Below are 10,847 nucleotides of genomic sequence, written 5' to 3' on the forward strand. Positions count from 1 at the left end.
GCTTTTTGTTGTTGTTGTTGTTGTTGTTGTTTAGCTGTGCCCTGTCCCCAGAGGTGGAGTCTACAGAGACAGGCAGGACTCCTTGAGCTGCTGTGAGCTCCACCCAGTTCGAGCTTCCCAGCGGCTTTGTTTACCTACTGAAGCCTCAGCAATGGCGGGCGCCCCTCCCCCAGCCTCGCTGCTGCCTTGCCATAGATCGCAGACTGCTGTGCTAGCAATGAGGGAGGCTCCGTGGGCGTGGGACCCTCTCGGCCAGGTGTGGGATATACTCTCCTGGTGTGCCCGTTTGCTAAGATCCTTGGTAAAGCACAGTATTGGGTTGGGAGTTACCCAATTTTCCAGGTGTTGTGTGTCTCAGTTCCCCTGGCTAGGAAAAGGGATTCCCTTCCCCCTTGCGCTTCCCAGGTGAGGCGATGCCTCGCCCTGCTTCTGCTCTCGCTGGTCGGGCTGCAGCAGCTGACCAGCACCGATTGTCCCACACTCCCTAGTGAGATGAACCCAGTACCTCAGTTGAAAATGCAGAAATCACCTGTCTTCTGTGTCGCTCGCACTGGGAGTTGGAGACTGGAGCTGTTCCTATTCGGCCATCTTGCTCTGCCCCTCGTAACCCATGTTTTCTTTGCAGGAGTCTTTTCAACTCAGTTATCATTTTGGGAATATTAGCTTACATAAAACCAGATGTTGCAATTCACATTTAATTAAGTGCAATTCGCATTTATTTAATTAAGCATGCATAAACCACAAAACATTGCCAAATGCTAGAAATAAGTGACCTAGTGAAGGTGCCTCTGTCAATCCTCCATGTTGCTGAATTTCTACTTCTCCCTCATTTATGGGAGGTGACAATGATCACCTGACATATAGCACAAATTGGGGTTCAAGTATTATTGCACATTAAACAATAATAAATCTTAGTTTCTTTATTTTCAAGTATTTTCACAGATTTTTATCTTCACAGTAGTTTTATGTTTATGGAAAAATTGGGAAGACAGAGGAGAATTCTCATATACCCTCACCTAGTTTCCCCATTATTAATCTTGTTTATTACACTTGATGCATCAGTTAATGAAATAATATGGATTTATTATCAACAAACTTAATTTATTTTAAAATTTTTACACAAAAACTAAATAGATATAAAAGTTCTAATATTCTCTGCCTGTGCCCCCATGGACATTGTTGTATACAGCAAATGTAATACATGAAAACTACAACCCCCAGAATGCACTGTTACTAAGACCCTTTCTGATTCCTCACTTATTCTCTGGGTACAACATCCCTAGTCTCTCACCTCCTTCACCATCTCCTCACCTCCTCCCTTGTCGTTTCCAGTGTTTTTTGGAATTTTCCATCTCTGCCTGAATTTAGAAAGGCGATGGGTTGCAGACAGGTGGAGATCAAAACAGGACCATGAAACTCGGGCAGTTTCCAGAGAAGCCTACATGGGATAAAGAACACCTGTCTGCCTATTTTATGGTCCCTCTGAGCCTGGGTTCATGAGCCAGAGAACATTTGTTAGGGAGGTGCAAACCATCTTCATCTCTGCTTTTGCAGATGGTATCTGATTTGTGAGCCAATCCTGAATGTGCCGTAAGTAAAAGCATGGTGGGTTATTCTCAGCCCAGCTCCATCTGCTTTATAATTATTGTCACTTCTTCCAAGATTCTGGCACTGAGTTGTCAGTCTTCGTTTGTAACTGGCTTTGCTTTGGCTTTGTGGACATCTCAGCAGGGGGTTTGGAAAGGCTGATTGGAGGCTGTTAGCCAGGCACCATTTAGAACCAGAAGTCTCTTTGGCTTACTATGGAAATTCCCCAAATAGCTCTATTTGGGGATTGAGAAAGCCTAATGAGATTGAGGGGCTGGCTGGCTGACAATAAGAGTCTGCCAAATTAGATGTGTTATTAGAAATAAAACAGATTCTGAGTAGCCAAAAAGGCACTGCACAAATAACACACTTTGCTCACTACAGAAAAGATAAGTTTGTTTAGCTTTCTTCCACAAGGGGAAATGCACCCCATAGGACACACTGGACATCTCAGTAAGAGGGAGTGGGTGGGGGCTTCTTCTAGGTTTCAGTGCATTCTGAGTGGTTCTAATGAGAGTTCAAGGCACTGGGGGCCAGTTCTGGACTGGATTTTGTCTAGAAGTAAAAACAATCTGGTGATGGGTCATCTTAATATTTATCTGGAGGCAGGAGATTGAGAACAAGTTGGTATTGATTAAGAAGGAGCAGTAACATACATTGCAAGGTGCATTATGAAGCTGATTCAAGGCAAGAATAAATACTTTCTATGACGTTTTCAGCTCAAATAGTAATGAAGATTTTTACTTTAAGAAACAAACAAGTAAACAAGCAGTAACCAATGCATAAGTTGAAAGAGGGGGCTGTTTAGTCATTTTGTGGTTGTAGAGTGGCCTTATGTCTGGCTTGTTTACTCATGATCCTGGAATGGCTTTTTCTGAGCTTTACTTGTCTGCCAGAGTATGTTTACGTTCTGTTAGGACCATCACAGCCTGACTGCCAGCACCATTTTTCACTTTTTCACATAGTATCTTTTTATTCTATGCAACAAGTCTATGATTGTAGGTACTATTTTTATCATTGCATATTCCAGATGTGGAAATGAGTAAAAAGAGAGATTCAACAACCTGTTCTCATGTTGTTAACCACTGAACTACTAGAGCCTGGTGGGGAGAGCTTTTCTGTTGTTCTTCCAAGTATATCAGATGTCTAGGATTTTGGCCCAATGCAGTTCGTGATAAGTTCTAAATTGATCGTGTGTTTACTATTTGAGTCATCATAGAACTGTCTGAACTGGCGAGTGCTACAAACCTAGGGCAGAAAACGAAGATGATATATTAGGCTCCCATGACTATTAGCCATCATTATGCTGCCTGATGGCCTTGGATAAGCTACACCTTAGATTGAAACTGGAACTTAGAGAGCGAGCTCCAAGAGATTTAGTGGCAGTTGCTAAGCAAAGGGGTTGTATTTATAATATAATAAAAGTCCTTCTGCCTGACAGCATAAATCAGATGTTCTCCCCACTACATCATGTTCTGGGCTATAAGACAGATCATCTGGCAGTCTGAGACCACTGAACATAGACACAGGTAGGAAGCTGTAAGGAAGAAAGCTAGACTTGCTCCTTTGTGACTGAGGGGAGTTATCTTGAGGTTGGAAACACATTATGTGGGCAGTGTAACTCCATGCCTGACGTGGATGCATATGCTTCTACTCTGCTTCTATTTCCAACTCTGAAACTCATTCTGTTGAATTTTCAAGTGGCTGCTGGCTCGTTTCTGTTATAAACTTAGCCATGCCTCTCCCAATGGAAAGGCAGATAACTACATCTTTGTTCTTTCACTGTCTTATTATAGATCCAGTATACATGTGAATTTGGGTAGGAGGAAAATATATTTGTTCAAATTTTGCAACTTGACTTTTTCTTCGTGAAGACAAAGCGAAGCACTGGGACAGTTATTACGTAAATCAGGAAAAAAACATCAAAATACTTGTTTTTAAAAATGCATGTCAGTGTTCTGTATCTTGATTATGGTGGTGGTTCCATAACTGTATGCGTTTGTCAAAATTCATAGAACTATATGCTGAAATGGGTGAATTTTAGGATAGGTAAATTAGACCTGAAAAAACCTAGCTTTTGAAAGTTGCGTGTTAGAAGGCAAAAAGAAGCATTCTTATGGCCAAGAGCCACTGGACATCTGACAGCCTTGCCCTTCATGTCATCTCACTCTTCTAGGCCTAGGCTGAGATGGGTGCTACAGAGCAGGAGTGCCTGGGGGGCAGGCAAGCCCAGGGTGGAGCTGCTGGTGATGCTGCAACCTACAAATGAAGATGCACTGTGGTTGGGCTTTCCTTAAGTCTCTTTAATAAGACAGGTCCTTTCCATAAAGGAAGATGAGGGTCCTACAATGCACAGAGAGAGGAGCAAGGAATAGAAGTTAAAAAGAAGTAGAGGCCAGGCACAAGGACTCACACCTACAATCCCAGCACTTTGGGAGGCCAAAGCAGGAGGATTTCTTGAGCCCAGAAGTTTGAGACCAGCCTGGGCAACATAGTGATGACCTGTCTCTATAAAAATTAGCCAGGTGTGGTGGCGCATGCCTATAGTCTCAGCTACTCAGGGAACTGAGGCGGGAGAATCACCTAAGCCTGGGAAGTCAAGGCCACAAGTGAGTGTAATCAACACTGCGCTCCAGCCTGAGTGTCAAAGTGAGGCTCTGTCTCAAAAACAACAACTAGATTAAAGAAAAAGAAAGAAGTAGAGCCTGAGTCAGTCATTCCAGCTGCAGGACACATGGAGGGGCAGGAGATGATGGGGCGGGGGTGATGATGGAGGAGTGGGAGACAATGGTGGGGGCAGGAGAAGACAACTCAAGGCAGGCTAAAATACGCCCCTGGAAACATCCCCAACTAAACAAACCGTTAAGCAACAAGAGCATCACGACCTCCATTATTTACCATTGTTCTGGAAATTCTGCTCATTGCAATGAGGAGACAAACATATAAGAGAAAAAAACTCTTTGGAAAAGGCAATTATTATGAACCACAAGTAACAATATTGTTAACCCAGAACTTCCAAAGAAATTTACTGAAAAAGGTATAAAAACTTAAAGCAAAATTTGATAGTTGGCAATTACAAAATAAATGTACAAAAAGTTTTCCCAGTATAATACTTACCAGATGAAAAATACAAAGAAAAAAAGTGTTATTCGCAATGGCAATACTATGTATAAACTAGACAAGAGTAAATTGAACAAGAAATATGCTGTACCAGTATTAAGAAAGAAGAGGAGGAGGAGGAGGAGGAGGAAGAGGAGGAGGAGGAAGAGAAGGAGGAAGAGAAGGAGAAGATGAGAGAGAGAGAGAAGGAGAAAGGGAGAGCGAGAAGGAGAAAGGGAGAGAGAGAGAAATACAGAGATCATGCTTCTGCATTGGAGCATGTAGTATTTAAAAGATAAGAGTTCTTTTGAAATTAATGTATAAATTTAATGCAATGCTAATCAAATTTTCAAGGGGATTCTAGAGTTAATTTGTAGATACAATTGAGCAAAAATAACAGGAAACCATTAGGGTAAAGAGAACGATGAAAAAGAACTTACACTAGCAGATGAATAGACATATTTTAAAACTATGGTGATGAAAACAATGGCTTTCTCTCACCAGAATAGACAAACTAATTAAAGCAACAGAAAATAAGCCCTGGAAATATACCCAAACATATAGAGTACATGATAAAGGTGGAATTCAGGTCAGTAGCATGAGGATGAACGACTAAATAAACTGATCTTGATCATTAGTTATTTTTTAAAATATGGATTCTTATTTTACATCAATTTACCACAATAAATTTCCAAAAACTAAAGAGTCAATTATGAAAAGTTAAATAAATATAATAAAAGAACTATTCAAAAATTTAGATGAATATTTTCATGATCTTGGGGTGAGAAAACCAAAGGCAAAAATTGTAAATAACATATTAAAAGATTTAGATAGATACAAATTGAAAACCTTGCTTTAGCAAAAATGCAATAAAGAAAATTAAGAGGTAAAGTAAGAATTGGAACATATTGACAATATCTAGTTTAAAAAGGTTAATACATAGAGTATCACAAATCAAAAAGGAAAAGATGAATACCCCAGTAGAAAAATAAGCAAATGACAGAGAGTCATTTCACATGGATTGAATACAAGAGCTCATCAAGAGTGAGAAAATGTCCACTTTCACCTATAATCAAAGAAATAGAAACTAAAGCCATAATGAAATATGATTTTCACGGGACAGGCTTGAAAAGTAGAAACTGTAAGTAGGTGCTGGTCCTCTTAATTTTGATAAAAGATTTTGCTGTGACCCTGGAGAAGGAGGTCTGAAAACAGCAGCATTTGGGGCTACTCTGTCCATTATGGAAGTCACTGGCCACCTGTGATCACCGAACATTTGAAATCTGACTAGTTCAAACTGAGTTGTGCTGTAAGCATAACATACACTCCAAATTCTGAAAACTTAAAACAAAAACATAAGAATGTAAAATATCTAATTAATGTATTTCATATTGATGGTAAGTTGCAAGATAATATCTTGGATGAGCAGTTGACCTTTGAACAACACAGGGGTTAGAGGCTCTGACAACCACGTAGTTGAAAATCCTCATATAACTTTTGACTCCCCCAAAACTTCACTACTAATAGCTTACTGCTGACCTTTTAGAAGACTTATAACAGTCGATTGACACAATTTTGTATGTTACATGTATTATGTACTGTATTCTTGCAATAAAATAAGTTAGAGAAAAGAAAATCATGTGAAAACATATTTACTATTTATTAGTAGATAGGAATGGATTCTCATCCATTTTCTTATATATAGACAATAAATTTACCATTCGAGATGATGAAATGTCCATGTGTGACATAAACACTGGTGTAAACTAATCAAATCAGTGGGCTTTTCCCATTTTCCAGACATGAAGTATTCACTCTGGGAGAACCAAGTAAGAAAAAAACTCAATTTCTTACCAGCCTAAATGCAGAATCACAATTAGACTTAAAAGGTCATGAAAAAATAAAATTTTTCAAACTGAAGACTGTAGAGTGTATTTTATATTCACTACACATGTATCTATATGGGTTTTAGCCACAGCTCCATTTATTACAATAGAAATTAGGAGCAATTTTAAAGTTCAATTATAGATAAAATATTAAATAAACTATAGTGCTTCCATACAATGAGCACCAAATAGTTATTTAAAACTGTTATTAAAGGATATTTAGTGATACAGTGAGGTTATCACAATATTCTTTTTTAATACTACCTTTATTGAGGTTTAATTTTCATATAATAAACTGCACATATTAAATAATAAAATTTGAAACATTTTGACATATGCATACCCATGAAACCATCAACATGATCAAAATAATAAGTATATCAATCACCCCCCAAAAAAATTCTTGTGCCACTCTTACATAGCCCTCCCCATTCCCGGGCAACCACCGATAAACTTTCCATAAATATAAATTACTTTGCACTTTTCAGAATTTCATATATATGGGATCACACTGCATATACTCTTTTCTCATCTGACTTCTTTTATGCAGCATGCTTGAGATTCATCCACGTTGCTGTATATCACTTGTTCCTTTCTTCTGATTGTTGAATAATATTTCATTGTATAAATGTACCACAACTTGTTTATCCATCACCTGTGGATGGAAAATTGGGTTATTTTCAGGTTTGGACTACTACACCTAAGGCTACTATGAATACTCATATACATGTTGTTGTATGGACATATGCTTTCATTTATCTTGGATAAATATACATAAAGTTGGAATTCTGGGTCATAAATTAGGTTTCTATTTAACTTAAGAAACTGCCAAATTGTTTTCCAAAGTGGTTGTACCATTCTCCATTCCCATCAGCAGTGTCTGAGAGTTGTTTCCTCCACTTCCTCACTAACACTTGGTATAGTCAGTCTTTTTAAATTTTAGCCATTCTAATAGGTATATAGCTGTGTCCCATTGTCATTTTAATTTGTATTTTCCTATAAAAAATTATGTGGAGCATCTTCTCATATTTCTGTTTCCATATATCTTCTTTGGTGAGGTATCTGTTCAATTCTTTCACTTCTTTTTGTTTTGTTTTTTGTTTGTTCTCTTGGTTTTTCATTTCTCCCTTTTCTTTTTTCTGCCTTCCTGCCACAAATTTTTTTAGAATTTCATTTTTATTTATCTATAGTTTTTTGAGTGTATCTCTTTGTATAGATTTTTGCAGTTACTCTAGGTACTACATTATATATATGAAATGTATGACACTCTACTGGTGTGGACATTTTGCTAGTTTAAATGAAGTACAGAAATGTTACATCTTTTTACATCCCTTTACCCTGTGATGTTTATGATACACTTGTCTTAAATATTTTCTTTACTGGATTGAGAACCACATTAGACGATGTTATGCTTTGTTTCAATGGTCAATTTAGAAAACTGAGGAGGAGAAGGAAAGCCTATTATTTTTGCTTTTGTTGTTCTTATTCTTTCTTACTGATGTTCCAGGATCCCTTATTTTATCATTTCCTTTCTGTTTCAATAACTTTTTTCAGCCATTCTTTAGGGTAGGTCTGCTAGAAACAAATTCTCTTAGTTTTTCTTCATCTGAAGATGTCTTTATTTCCTCTTCATTCTTGAAAAATTAATTGCTTAGTATAGAATTCTGGGTTTGCAGTTCCCGTCTTTCCACACTTGAAAAATGATGTGCCCCTTTCTTCTGGCCTCTGGTTCCTAACGAGAAATCCAGAGCCTTTCTAGTTGTTTTTCCCCATAGGTAGATGTTCCGGTTTGGGGCTTTTTATTTGTCTCTGGTTTTCAAAAGTTTATGATGCGCTTTAGCATGGATTTGTTTGGACTTATTTTGGGGGGATTTGCTGAGCTTTGATTTTGGGGAATTTGCCAGGATTTGCTTTTCCAAATTTGGGAAACTTTCATCCACTATTTCTTTTAATACTACTTCCATCCCTCTTTCTCCTTTTCTTCTAGAACTCCAGTGAAACTAAAGTTATATTTGTTGTTATAGACTCACAGGTCACTCTAGTTTTATTCAACTTTTAACTTTTTTTCTCTGTTGTTCATATTGTTTAATTCCTACTGTTCTATCTTAACATTCACTATCTCCTCTGTTCTTCTATTCTGCTATTGAGCTCGTTCATTGAGATTTTTATTTCAGTTATTGTCTTTTTTCAGTTAAAAGATTTCCATTTTGCTCCTCTTGATAGCTTCTGTTTCTTTGCTGAGGTTTTCTAGGTTTTTGGCTGAGACTTTCTGCTTTTTATTTGTTTCAAGCATGTTTGTAATTGCTATTGAAGCATTTTCATGATGGCTTCTTTAAAATACTTGTCAGCTAATTCCACCATTTGTGTCATTTCATTATGGTCATCTGTTGATTGTTTTTTCTCATTCAAGTTGAGATTTTTCTGGTTCCTTATATGGTGAGGGATTTTCAATTATGTCTCGGCATTTGGGGCTACATTATTAGATTCTAGATCTTATTTAAATCTTCTCTTTTAGCATGTTTTCTCTCACATCCAGCTGATGGAGGAAGTGGAGTGCCACCTCATTGATGCCAGATAGGAGTAGGTTCTCCACACAACCACTTTTGACTCCCTGAGAGGAGGACTGCCTTGTTATTACTAGGCATGGGTGGGATTTCAGGTTATCCAATAAGCCTCCATTGACACCACCCCAGAGAGGGGAAGAGAAGAGGGATGCCTCATTACAGCCAGCCATAGTGGAAGTCTGCTCTCTCTACTTGGTCTTTCTTGACAGAGACATATGTGGCTATGACTTTTCTACAGTGTTTGACTGTGGTAGGGTAGTTGTTGTCTAGAGGGTTTCTGTTCTGCTCCCTCTTTGCTGGTCGTTTGTCTAGAGAAAGTAGGCTTGTTTTTTTGTTTTGTTTTGTTTTGTTTGTTTGTTTTTGTATGTGCCTGTTCGTATTTCCAGGTTCCCTGCTTTAGTTCAGAATATATGAGGTAAAAAGAAATTCATATATAAAAAGAAACCCAGCAAACTCACTGTCATGTTGATCTTTGGGTCTCCAGGAGCCCAGCCGGTCTGCCTTCTCTCCACCTTTCAGCACTTGATTGTTTCATATATCATGTTCAGTGTTTTCAGTGGTGCTTAGCAAGAGGAATAGGAATGGTGTGTCTACACTGTCTTGGTCACATAATATTCTTTTAAGTAAAAAACAGCAAAGAATAAAGTACCATGTATACATGTGCAAATTTTGTAACAAAACATAAATATATCCCTGTAATTGACCACTGAGCAAGACTTCTCTTCCCCAGAACTATTGCTGAGGACAAAGCTGAAGACAGAGATACTAAGTCTCCAGTATTCTGGAAAGATCACCTACAAGTAGAGCCAGACCTTTCCACAGTGCTTGCTACAAGCATGCAGAATCAGCCTATAGTCAATCCCACTGCCCCAGGACTATAAAAGCAAAGGTCTTAGAAGGGGAAAGGATATCATGTCCTCTAAGCCTTGAGTCTGGATCTATACTGACAGACAAGAAGTGTTCTCAATCAGATTTGAGAGTAACATTTTATCACACACACAACGTTGAAGATCCAATTTTCACCAGAAAGTTACGGAATCTGTCTAAGATGGTATTAAGAGACAAGAAACGATGTTGACAGAACCCAGCTAAACTTACTGAACAGCTTTCTGTTTATCCTGCCACTGAGATGAGATGCCTTTCCTCTATATGCCAGTTAAATATATACAAAGAGGAAAGATTGGAAGGATGAAAACTAAAACGATATTCATCTCTGAAAGTTCAATAACTGATGATTTGTATTTTCTTCTTCATGGCTCTCCAGATTTTCTCATTTTTCATTATTTAACATATATTACTTGTACATTTTTAAAACAGGTTTTAAGTGTCCACAAGAAGAGTGCTTATTTGATTTGGAACTTGTCTCACTAATGGAAAGCCTAAATCCTCTGAGCCTAAACAGTGAAAAAGATGAAGGTCAAGGGGCTCATTTTAAAAACTTATGAGCCAGTACTGATGAGTGCAGTACAATATTGCAGTCTTGCAGCATGGACAGATGTTTCTTCAATTCGGTGTCAATTAAACATCCTTCAAACAGGATATTCTAAACCATGCCCTTGGCCAGGTGCAGTGGCTCACGTCTGCAATCCCAGGACTTCGGAAGGCCAAGGCGGGCAGATCACCTGATGTCAGGAGTTCAAGATAAGGCTGGCCAACATGGAGAAACCCCACCTTTACTAAACATACAAAAATTAGCTGGGTATGGTTGTGC

Source organism: Mandrillus leucophaeus, unplaced genomic scaffold, assembly GCF_000951045.1.
Source record: "Mandrillus leucophaeus isolate KB7577 unplaced genomic scaffold, Mleu.le_1.0 Scaffold256, whole genome shotgun sequence".
NCBI classification, from domain to species: domain Eukaryota; kingdom Metazoa; phylum Chordata; class Mammalia; order Primates; family Cercopithecidae; genus Mandrillus; species Mandrillus leucophaeus.